We start from the raw sequence: 13,238 nt of genomic DNA, 5'->3' as shown, positions 1-13,238 counted from the left end.
TGATCATCTTTATAGAAAGGTATTGGGTATCTTAAGAAATGAATTAAACATCTTATAAAGTTTTGGGTATTTAAAAAAAAATTCAAAATCTTATCATTGAGATTAAATACTTTGATATAATATCTATATTATTTAAATATTCCAATTTATACAAAACGAATTTAAGTATTCCAATTTATAGAAAACGATAATATTATTTATGTATTCCAATTTATACAAAATGATAATGATGCTTGTGCAACAGAGTTAAACGTCTCCGTTGTAAATGGGGCATTCCGAGAATTGAACTCGGGACCTCTCGCACCCTAAGCGAGAATCATACCACTAGACCAAATGCCCGATGTTGAATTAGATTTTCTGCAAAATCAATTTTAGCAATTAATGTAAATTGGAAGATATATGTCATACACATTTGTAGCTGTAAATTTATCGCGAGTGGGTTTTGAAACTACGGCTTTATAAAGGATATTTCACAAAAATTTATAAGATTTTAAAATAACAAATTCTATAAAAATAAAATAAAAGCTACGTAAATTTAAACATTTTTTATAAAATTAAATTTTGAAGTCATAATATTATTATTAAAATATTTTGTTATATTTTCACATATACGAAATTTCACCCAGAACCTTTGTTCTACCATACATGAAGGAGGTGAACCCAAAAATCTAACAAGCTCCTATGATAATTTAAATTTAAATTGCCATTTCAAATCGCATTCTAAATTCTATCTTAAAATTGCAAATTGCTGTCTACATGGGGTAGTTCAAGTGGCAGTGGCCATGGAAATGAAGTCTCACCGAACCGGAAGTCTTGGGTTCAAATCTTGGGCTACCCTTCCCGTGTAGCGGGGTGTGTAATGGACATGAAAATTGGAGAGTCCTACCAAAGCTTAACAAAAATAAATAAATTGCAAATTGCTGAGGATTTTTTTTTAAAGAGGGACCCCACAGAAGAACTTTATATTATCATAATTTACAATTGTATAACAATATTTTTTACAAATTGCGTCACATTGACAGCAACCAACATAGTCAACATATGGTGCGAAGTGCATCCTGCATGTAGGCGCGAATCAACATAGTCAACATATGATGCGAAAAGCATCCTGCATGTAGGTGCGAATCGAACCCGGGTGGAGAAGGCAATACTGCTTTGTCCCAACCACCCAGGATACAACGTACGAGGATATATATATATATATATATTCATTCTTAAAACAATAATACAAACTCTTAAAAATCAACAACCTGAACGTTTTAAATTATCTCCTCTCAAGCTTGAAACATGCATCTATTAGTTCATATTCATGATTACTCTTAAAAATTTTAACAATAAAGACTTTTTTTAATGCAATCTAATTATTTCCTTATTAAAATTTTTTATCAATTAAAATAAGGTAAAGTTTGAAATCAGAGGTTTTAGGAGTGTAATTTTATCTATTGTTGTGATATGAAGTAGTTTGTGAAAATTTAAAATTTTGAGGTCACTGTGTGGATTATCTATGGGGTGCATATGGGTTTATTTAGAGGTAGTGATTGGAATAGACCCAAGTCACAAAATATGAGCCTAACCGAGTTATTAATTCTCCTAGATACTTTAAAAAAATGAAATCATAAATTAACTTGAAAATATAAAATTTTAAAAGTGTGAAACTAATCAATATGATGGTGGGTTTTCCAAAGTACTTTTATAAAAGAGAATGTCTTATTTGATGAGGAGAGGAGTTAACCTAAAAAAGAGAATGGAAACTTGAAACTAAGTACAACAACAAAAAAAGCAAACTTAAAAAAACAATTTACTCAAAAATTAGAGGATGAGAAACCAACAACCATATTCATGCATAAGTGTCCATGAACAAAACCACTTGAAATTATCTAACTAATAAAAATGCATCAAACTTTCATTTGAGAGTGCATAAGTCACCCTTTATAATAAATCCTTCAGCAATAATTAAATAAAAACAATATTGATTCTTATATTATAAATTTATTATGATGTATTATTAAAAGAATTTGAATTCAATACTAAATTTTTTATTATTATGTACTTTAATTTTGTTTTAAAATGTATATTTCCATAAAATTAAATACACATGCCTAAACAATTTCAATACACATGCATATACATTATCCATTGGATTGATGGCTGGTTGAATTAATTTAATTAACTATTGTTGAATGCATTTCTAATTTCTGCATCATTCTTATTCTTTGGGCCTTAGTAAATGTTGTGTTAATGTACCCATTGGATAATAGTGACGCTTTTTAATTAAGTTGGGAGGGTTCATTTCCACGTCATTCGGCCTCATCCACTGCTTGAGTTATCATTCATTAATTGATTGTTTAATTAATTAGCAACAACACCATATCCCCTTCAAGTTGTGAATGCACCCATAGCTATTCCTATTTGTCTTTTTCAAACAATGTGTTTGGTAATTGAAAATTCGATTAACTACCTCTTTAATTGCTCAACTTTTTAGTAGTCCTGATATTGATATTAGTTGCCAAAAGAGTTTTATAACAATGCATTCACCCACAACCATGCATTCCTACAACCAAGTAATGTCTTAAAAAATGGAATAGTGAATGAGTGTTGGGTAGTATTTATCATGATCCTAAACTTACAACAAACATGTTGGTACATGTATTGATATAAAATATTGGTTGCCTTAGAATGTGTGTGAAAGGAAGGTGCAATGGTATCATTGTTGAGAATGAAGGGTGTCATAAGATAGAGAATATAAATTATGCATCAGAACATATGAGAACAAATTTGTAATTATGGAGTGAGTGTTGTGTAGGAATTTTTTAAATAATATAGTAATCTTTAATTATATATTTTTGCAATTTTATATGGAAGTAGGATTTGTATCTTATGGTTGAGTGTTGTTTTTAATAATAGTAACTAAATCAGAATATCTTTCCATGTATCAACAAAGTGCTAAGTACATACATTTAATGATTCAATAGATTTGGAGTTGTTCCTCTTGTTGGAAATTAGTGTAATCACTCCAAGCAAAGTAACCAAGCTTTGAGCTAAGTCTAGAAACATAACTCATTCATGCCTATTAGAGAGTACCTCACATAGAACCACAGTCATAGCCAAACTTAGAATTGCACCAAGAATAGAGAACATTACTTATATTCCATACAAATCCATGTCGGTGAAATTGTAGCGTATGAGTTCCTTATTTATGGATGATGTCAATATATGAGTGGTTGAATCCATGGCATTGAAGGAGATATAAAATTTGAGGAGAAAAAGGAGTGGGAAACAAGCCCTTACCCTAACTTTCTTATAAAAGAGTAAGCAAGGGCATCCAAAGGGTTGTTTTTGCCACCCACAATTGCACCAACATCTGGGGGACAAACCAAATAGATTGACAAGCACAAAGGAGGGTTGTTATGAAGATGGTAAAAGAAGACTTGAAGTTTGTCATCATATAGAACCATGAGTCCACAAATGGTTTTGACATGGAAAGGAAACAAATATGAAGCAACAATAACATTAAAAGGATATATTTAGAACTAAAGACGTGAAGAGTAAGCCACTAGATTCCCTTCGTTATGAAGAGAATTTCAGAGGTGTTACAAACTATCTAAAGAATTGCAGGAGATTAAGGACACTTAGTTATTTTTGAAATTTATTTCATCAGCCCTTACAAGAGTAAAGGGTTTGCATTTTTTGATACAAAGGTCTTGTGCACTATTGTATGGACTTCGTCTTTGAAAAATTAAGTGGCATCAATGATTTTGGATCATCTATTGCTAAAAATCATGTGTGGTAGTGTTATTCATGCATTTATTTTTGAGATTTTTTAGAAAAGGTAACAACTGTTTAGTCTTTCAGCTTATTTGAATTATTCATAAGTAGATATATTGTTTACACTATTGTTATTCAATATATCTCTTTATGGTATTTTTATAATTGATCTAGTAAATAATAATGTATGAACTATGTGGTGAATAGTCTTTCATTTAACTATTTATGTGAATGATTTATTCTTTACAGTTTCTTTCAAAAGATTGTTTAGATTTGATGACTTGTTTCTCTTTTTAAACATGCACTATTCTAATGCATACTTCATTCAAATTATTTATCTATGGATAGAATGATATTATATTAGATTAGTTAATTTAATTTTTGTAGTTAGATAAGATCACCTTTAGAACTTAAGGAAACTTTCACCAAGTTTGTGATCAAGGAGAAATCACCTTTACTGGCAACCAAGCCCACATGTTAGTGAGGATTTCCATCCCAAAAGAAAATATGTTTATTTTGAGACCTTGATTGGGCAGTTTCTCCTATTGTTGACCTAAACAAATTGTAGGTGTCAACAATATCTAGGGAGGATAATATGGGATAATAACAAAGTGGGTCTATTATATCAATATGGTAACATTACATCCATTATTTATTTGGGTGCCTCGCTAGGCACCCCATATTAGCCTCCCTAGGTACATTATAGTTAATTTAACTCAATCACTATTGGGACCTTGATTGGGCAGTTTCTCCTATTGTTGACCTAAACAAATTGTAGGTGTCAACAATATCTAGGGAGGATAATATGGGATAATAACAAAGTGGGTCTATTATATCAATATGGTAACATTACATTCATTATTTCTTTGGGTGCCTCACTAGGTACCCCATATTAGCCTCCCTAGGTAAATTATAGTTAATTTATCTCAATCACTATATGCATCAACCAAAAAAGGCACATATGAACGATTGTGTGGAAATCCACAACTTTGAAGGAGGTATGGTTGTGTTGTTAATTAATTAAATAACAATTAATCAATTATAGTGTAGGAAATGGTTAAGGTCAAATGGTTGTAAGTGAACCATCACCATATTTAGAAATTATGGTGTAGATTTGCAACTGCTCATGAAGTTTTAATCAAAATCACAAGACACAAACCTACTCTACTGCTCTGCGGAATTAAATTCACAATTTAGAACATCAATCACAAACATGCAATGAGAAATCACACACGTGCAAATAGTATTTTTCTTGAGGAAAGCAAACTGCTAAAACCCCCAATGCTTGCTTTCATTAATATGATGAATAGAGATGTATTACAATTGAGCACACCCTACAAGTGAATAACCGATCTCTCTGCTCACTAAGAAGCTCTGACCTTGACTTAGTCAATTTCAGCCTCTACGTGAGCCCATATTTCCTTGTGAAATTCCCGAGGAAATAGGCTCCTATTATTTAGGAACCCCCCTATTTTCTTGCGCAATTCCTTTGGGTTGATCACCTGACCAATACAATAGTTATACACTCAATCTAGTATATAATTAATTGTACACTACCTTGGAAACTCCACCACAGTTGGAAAAATCATATTATTTGCATGCATGAGCTAATTATTAGCTAATTGATCAGTTAAATAAATGATCTTTGAGTTAGATGGATGTCCCACTATTTAACTGGCCACCCGCTAGTTTTATTAATAGGTAGAACTAGTTTAACTGATTACAACTGAAATTAACTCAACCTAGGCTCCTAAATTTTAGGAATCACTACATACAACTGAACTTCATGCCCATAACTCAAATTAACTAAGTTAATTGACTGACAAGTTTCGTGTCACCTTAGTTAAATACTCCAAGTTGCCTGCTGATGTGGAATTTCGAATTTCCTCAATTTGACTAAGGAAAAATCAAATTAAGAATTTATTGCTGCATTTTTCAACATCATATAATTAAAAAGCATTGCTACCGTCCAATAAGCACATTAACCCAACATTTCCATAAGTGAATAAGAGTGTTTTAGTAATCCTAATTGTGCTCAAGCTTGGTTGTAGTGTGTTATTCATAACATTCAACAATAATTAATTGAATTAATTTGATAATAAATCTATCTAATGGAAAATATTTCTATATGTGCTTACCTTAATAGAAGTGCACACATAGTAATGGATTGTCACCATAAGATAAAGCTTTTTTACACTAGAAAACCAAAATGGGAATGTTAGTAATGGTTGGAATTTGGTTATTTCTTAGGATATTATTATAAAGGTGTTGACGATGTTGGACCCACCAACATTAAGGGGATCTCCCCGATATGAAGTCCCAACTAGACCTCACACCGTTTGAAGTAGGAGTCCCAGCCCTTGACCGCAGAAACGCACAGAGGAAAGTATGATAATTTTGGGTAAGAGAAAGCGTGTGACCCTACAGAGAGTGAAGTGGGATGCATGAAGGTTCCAACACACGAAGGAACTACACCCCTTGGAACCCTGTAATAGTACGCATCTTGAAAGGAACACATGAGAAAAATGACATCACAAGCTAAGATGCAAAATAGTCCACAAGTTAGAGTGATGAGTTAATTCAACAACACACATTCAACAAGATTCATACAAATCCAAACAAAATAGTTCATAATCATATGCGTAAGTTAAATAACATACATTGAAATTACAACAAGAATAGTCCTACTATATTAACAACATATGCATGAAAGTGTGTTAGCTCTGATTTTATTATTATAAGTGAAATTTCCATCCATACATACACCGTTGACGATCACTAGCCCCAATAGTGGTACATTACAATCAAGAACACCTGCTCCTCCAAAGAATTATACTCGCTCTATGCTATGGAGAAGCCAAGACTCTTCACAATACTCCCAAGCTCTTTCTAAGCATAAATCTAGCCAAAATCTTGGCTCCCAAAAGATCGTTCTATGAGTTGTGAGGTTTTATTTATAACAAGAGGGGGGTGACTCTTTAACTCCCCTTTGTGACCTTTGTACTACCCTCATAACTCTTCAAATTCTTTACAAAATGACACATTACATTACATGTTGACTTTTCATATTCCAATATTGACACTTGGAATTTCACTTACAACATAATTACAAATAATATTACATTTCCCACTCATACCCATATAAGACAAAATAGGGTAGAGACAGCCTAACAAGACATAACACTATGATGTTGGAGCTTGGGAGAAGTCCAACTCATAAACCTCCACTTGTTGCTTCTTGGTCACATATTGGTTCCAAGCTTGGTATTTTGTGATCGTGTCCTCAAACTGCTTCACGGTGTCTTGCTGGAAGCAGACTCTAGCCTCCATGGAATCGGGGACATTATATTGGAACTTGTGTTCAACTCATTCTGAAGCATGAGCAACATTGTATTGACTTTGATAGGACCACTGATGAACTTCTACATGTTGTGTGCATTCAACTCCAATTATTCCCTTGTGGCCTCCTGTCTTAGCTGCTCCAAGTGCTCTTCGACTTTCTACCAAATTTGGTTCTTGGGTTTAGCTTTGGTGAGGGAACCGATCAATGGGATCTAGTGCATTCTCACCAAGACATCCAAACTACTGTACAACCGCACATATGAGGCCTGTGTCAAGCCAATGAATGAGGTGAGCTGCTTGTTGTTATGAATCAAAATTCGAACTTTCATTTCTCGAAATCTGCCTGTGGCTTCATTTTCTTCACTAAGTCAAGCGGGGCCCCTTTGAATCACATTGTCCACTCCTATACATAAGCGATGGCAACATGTATGTTTTTGAGAGTTTTAACAAACTTGTTGCTCTGCTACTATGGGCCATGCAAACAGAAAATTGCTTTATGCATGATGACAAACCCATCATAGAGCTTCCACATGGTTTCTCCAAGTGTTGATACTTCAACAAGTATCGTTGTTCTCTTCTCCCCCAATGCAGAAACTTAATTTTGCGTTGTTTCTTGGAGTTGTTCTGCCTCTTTCCTGTCATCATGCAAGTTCTTTTCCAGTTGCTCATTCTCGACTGTCAGATACTAACATTTGATCTTGTTTCTCTTGCATAGGCCAAGCTGGCTTCAGCAATGGAAGTTGGATGCTTCATGGTGTTCGAAACTATGACCCTTTCTTTGATGAATGAAGGTAATGCATGATCATCAGAAAGTGCTTCCTCTATGCTTTTAGAATCCTCTTCTGGAACTCATCAAATGATAGATTGTACACATCCATGACCGGATCATCATCAAGGAGAACAACATATCCTTTCTTGCTCGGGGCTGGCTCTGCTACTAGAGGTGGTGGAGACCGAGGGATTACCGGTGGTGCTCTTGGCATCAGGTCAACATCTTCATGTTGTACCTCCTGTTCCAAATCCATGTCTTTCATTTTGATCAATTTCTCAATCTGCTGAGAAAGCTCCCGATCCTTTATTTGTTCACCTCGCTCCTCAGCTACTAGCTATTTCGGCTCTCCAACCCATATCGACGATGTTTCCTCTATCATCACACCCTTCCTTTGTCCTTCTTCCTGCTTCTGTTCTCATTCTCTCCTCCTCAACTCATGTTCTTCCTTCAGATTATTCTCTATATCCTGCAGCTTCAGTTTTGCTTCCTGCAACCTTTGCTTTTCTCTCTTCCTCTGCTATGCTCTCTACATCCTTTGTTTCCTCTTTACTTTCGCTACTAAAGATTCCTTCATGATGAGAGGATATTCCTTCATTTTGCAACTTTTCTCTCCCTCTAGACTATAAAAATATTCCTCTTTCCCTTGTCTTGCATGGGATTGTTTCCTTCTGTTGTTGTTGTTGTTGCTTTCAGAACTGTTGTTGTCTGTGGAGAAACCCTCAAAGTCCTTGCTATACAATTCGACTCATTGAGTTTGGAGGCATTGTAGCAATACCTCCAAGGATCCTCCTCTGGCCAATGAAAGAAAACTCTCGTACATTGGTCCTTTTCAAATACTGTGGGGATCATACAGATTAATGTCCTTGGTACTGAAATTGAATTTCACTATGTCCTTATCCTCGACATCTGCAAATTTCAAGTTCTTAATCTTGTATACTTTGATCTGAAAAGGAAGAGTGGGCCATGGTTCTTTCTTCTTCCTATGCAGTGCTACTAACAACCCTGTAGCGAGGTGGTATGATACTTCTTGCATGATCAGTTTGTCAGTGGCATACCTTGGTAGGACATGCAGAGGTTTCTCTCTGCCAAACACTCTCATGAAGGCGCTACCTGGTGATGCATATCAATTTTCAATGTCTACTATCGCCTCCATTTCTTCTCAGGACATTCAAGGTGGATCTTGTTCAAAGATAAGCTTGTATAGCAGAATGATAAAGTGTTCAGTTATGCATGCCATTACTCCTCAATAACTTCATTTTGAAAGCAACTTGCAATAGATGCTCACAACAGTCTCTCATGTTGTCCATGTCTAGTTCATGCCAGGGAACTGCTGTTGTGCACAAATTGCATCTAGTAAGTATGCAGACATATATAACTTTTCTCTCTCATTCTTGGGTAGATTCCGAGCCCAAGCTACATGGGCCTTCAATTGTTGAGCGAATTGATCTGACCAGTTGAATGGTCTCCCATCACTCATCCACTGGTCCAGTAAGACTTCCCACCCTTTAAGAAAGGTTCATGTGCTCTCTTGACCATGGATTCTGCAAGCAAAGACAATCAAGAGCTGGTAAGCCTTCCTAAGGGACTTTGTCTTGTACACATGGTTGTGTTTCTGTCAAAATTTCAATGTCTCTTTTACCCAGTGCTTGACAATGTCTCTTGTGTTAACGTAACTGTGGGTGGCATAGAAAAGTGAGTCCATGCACTTCACTGTCTCGGGAAAGTGATACATCTACTGAAAGTATTCTTCCCTGAAGATGGGAAGCTTCTTCCTGCTGGCACTGCTCAATGTCATAGTCTGTTCATTTGTATGTGAGACAATATAGCTAATGATTTCTGCACACGGGAAGGCGGGGTACCTGCATGTAACCTTGTATAACCCTTATTGCTAGATACTAAGATAAACCTACCGGTCCTCTAAGTCTACCTCAAAGTCCTTTGCAAAAGTGTCTTTGATCCGTTTCCATGTAAGTGTTGTTCCCTTCTTTGTAAGTTGAGTATCAACATACACTGGTAAATCAACTGATGTCTACTCAATTGCTTCCCCAATACTGGTCTCGGTGGTTTCCTTTGATGCATCTCTCTTAGATGCCATATTAACTGTGACTGCTGGAGAGATGCTCAACCACTGCTGTACCTGTGGGACAGAGAGGACACTCATGGCAAGCGAATGTCATTTTAAAGAAATACAACTTCAAGGCAAGTTCAAGCAACAAGCCAGGCAGTAGATGTGAGGGATTGCACAATTTTTCTTAACAGGGGGGATTGGATGACTGTGGGAACTACGCAATCCCAACAACCAAGGTGGAAGCCTTATGAATGGAACTGCATAATGCGCATTTCAGCCTGGGCAAAGGCCTGGGAGAGACTGCACATTGCGCAGTCTCAATGGACAAGCTGAGAGGCTGGCTCTTGGAAATGCATAGTACGCAGTTGGAGGCAACTTAGAATGTGCACTACATAATTCCAAAGGAAAAGCTTGTGGGTTGAGCCTCTAGATTGCGTAATGCCAGCTGTGCAAAGTGAGAACCACCCAAGGGAAACCTAGATATGCCCAAGGGAAGTGTGAAAAACAAGAAGATCTTAGAGATAGTGTGAAATTGAGTGCAAATCTTACTAAGTGTAGATGAATGCATGTGAATCAAGTGCAACAATTGATCAAATGGAAGGAAAATAAAGTATGCGAGGAGAATCTCTGCAACGACGACCATTGGTGCAAAAATAGGAAAACTGATGCGACACTTGGGAAAGGAAATCTATAACTTGAAACAACACTTCTTCAAGTTAAAATAAGTTAAAACGCCAACAACCATGCAAAGAAACAAGTGAAACAACACTCACACAAAGCAAACAACAAAAAGCGACAGAAAAAGTAGTAAAAGAGGACAAAACAAAAACTCACCCAGAAAAGCGACGAAGATCACACCGAAGGCTCCTTAATATCTTCAGGATTGCTACAGCTCCAAGATCGAATGTGAAAATGAGCTCTAGCAGCATCGATTTAATATGTTTAGACAAATTAGGGTTTATGACGTGCATGCCTAAAATCAAGGAAAAAGCGAAATTTGGCGGAAGTTTCTAAAAATAGTGCAAGCGCCTCCTTTAGGGTACTAAAAACAAGTCCCTATTTTTTAGGAATGCTTTTTTTTTTTTTTGCTTTTTTTAAAAAAAAATTCCATGGAAAATTTCCATGCACACTATCGGGAAAGACAATGCAGTTCTAGGAATTGGGAAACTTTTTGGCTCAGTGCACTGCGCAGTTTTTGAGCTCAATGAGGTTTGTGAAATTGTTGGGCTTAGTGTTGGGCTGCCTCCTCATGACTGCACATTTTCTGAGCTCAAGGCTCACTGGCAGTTAGGACTGCACAATTCGCATCATCAAGGCTTGTTTCCCTCAAGGATTGCACAGTTTTTGGGGGCAAGCCCATAACTGCTGTGGGACCAAGTTAGGAGATCAAATTATGAGTTAGAAAATCAACTGAGTAAGAAAAAACAAGCCAAAATGAAACATGAGTCTCAGTCGAAGTAGGAATACGTGGATCAGTGTGAGATGAGCTGTTGTGGTTAAGGAGGGCTCCAAAATCAAAGCATAGGAAAAATTTTGGAGGGTGGTTGTAGCCACTACAACATTGGTGACACACTAGTAGAACTCCATCTCTCTGTATGGACCTTGTCTCATGCACCGCGAGTCTAAATCTTCCAGAAGTATTTTTCAGTCCTTTGATTATCCTAGCTTCTTCACTTAGCTTGAGTTAAAGATTTAGTCCCTACCATTCTCTTCGGCGACAGGACACATACCGAGCCAAGTCAAATTGAGTTGTTTCGATTGGGGATGAGGGGTATATAGATGCATAAGTAAAATAGATTGTTAGAGTTTTAGTTTCATCTTTGGTGTCGCTCCACTTCCAGTAGGCCTGGATAGTACCCCGTAGTCACTTCAGGAACACAAGCATTTCTCTAGTACCATCGAGCCTAGACACTACCCCAAAAAATTTACTTGCTTCACCACTCTGCATAAGAATCCTTTCTCTTCTTTTTCCCTTTATTACATTTTTCATTTATTTTTTTTGCATTTGTTCAAAGAACTATGCATAGGAAATTATTTATTTCATGAGGTGGAAGAGGGATCTCGACTTATTGAGAGTAGAATAGGTTGTCCCTCTGACATACTTGTTAAGGTTTCCCCCCTCTCTTTACCCTACTTGACTTAGTTCACAAGGGTTAGCCAAGAATAAAAAGCTGATTAGAGTAGGCGGTACTAGTTCAAAGTGCAAGCATTGCGATTTCACCATGAATCTCTCTGAAAGGAATGTATTTTCCATCAGGGTATCATCAACTAGAAGAAATGCAAGACTCACATAAAGAGAGGGAATATACAGATAACCAAGTGTTGATAGAAGTACAAGTTTGTCTTGAACTTCACCTTCCTTGTCTAAGAAGCCAAACACGGTTTCATATGAAAACTAACCTACAGCTGAAAAGAAAACAAACAAAGGAAAGAAGCAGAGTGAAAGCAAACCAAAATAAAGCAAATCAAGGAAACAAACAAGAAAATCAAACAACTACTACTACTCCTAACCTAAGCAGAACATAGGCCAACTTATGTAAAATGATACTTCCAATGCACCCATCAGCGCATTGGCTAGCCCATGTAGGTGAGAGCATGAATGTCAAGAAAGATATAGAAGCATACCAATGAGCAAGAAATATAAGTCAATACAAACCATAATGTCTGAAGCTTGAACGAACCCACAGAAAAGTAAAAATGAAAAAGTTCATGGAAGGCACTCTGTAAATTTACCATGGTGTCCTAACATATTATGAGTTGAAGACAAGCTGGTACACACTTTCAAACTTGAAAAATGAGCAAACATGAAGAAAGAAGAAAATGTTCGTTTTGCAACAATTCTTGCTATGTACGACTCCTCCAATGATTGAGATATAGGATCATGTAATACAGATGGATGATGAAAAAATTGTAAGATAGATTGATTTTCAATGTGAGAAACAGAGTGATGAGGAGCCCGGAAAGATTCAACACATTTCTGATTAGAAGTGGAACTAACCTCAAGACTACGAGAACCTGACATAACCATCAGCTTAGGCTGAAGTGCCTTGACAACTTGGGGAGGTTCCAATTCATCAGAAGATGGATCATCAAAGATCAGTGGCTTAGAAAGATCGATAGTGGAAGAATTAGAATTGTGATCCGATGAGTGAATGAAAATATCACGATAGCCACGATCAGAAAGTTCAAGATCATGAATAGAGGCATGCTCATGATTTGACGAATCATAAAGAGGGGATAGTGAAAAATGAGAAATTTCACCCTCTATGTTCACAGAAAGGTAAGATGAGA

General features: G+C 36.3%; 1 non-coding gene across 1 annotated transcript; it reads right to left on the bottom strand.

Annotated features, from left to right (window-relative positions):
• Positions 1-267: 267 nt before the first annotated feature.
• Positions 268-339, bottom strand: TRNAP-AGG (transfer RNA proline (anticodon AGG)). Its single transcript has one exon. It is a non-coding gene; the product is annotated as a tRNA-Pro (tRNA).
• Between the last annotated feature and the right edge of the window lie 12,899 nt (positions 340-13,238).

The sequence above is a fragment of the Pinus tabuliformis genome, chromosome 6 (genome assembly GCF_031772625.1).
Source record: "Pinus tabuliformis cultivar Carrire ecotype Pingquan chromosome 6, CPIR1, whole genome shotgun sequence".
Taxonomy (NCBI): Eukaryota; Viridiplantae; Streptophyta; class Pinopsida; order Pinales; family Pinaceae; genus Pinus; species Pinus tabuliformis.
The sequence above is the reverse complement of the archived record's forward strand: the minus strand, read 5'-3'. Positions and strand labels throughout refer to the sequence as shown.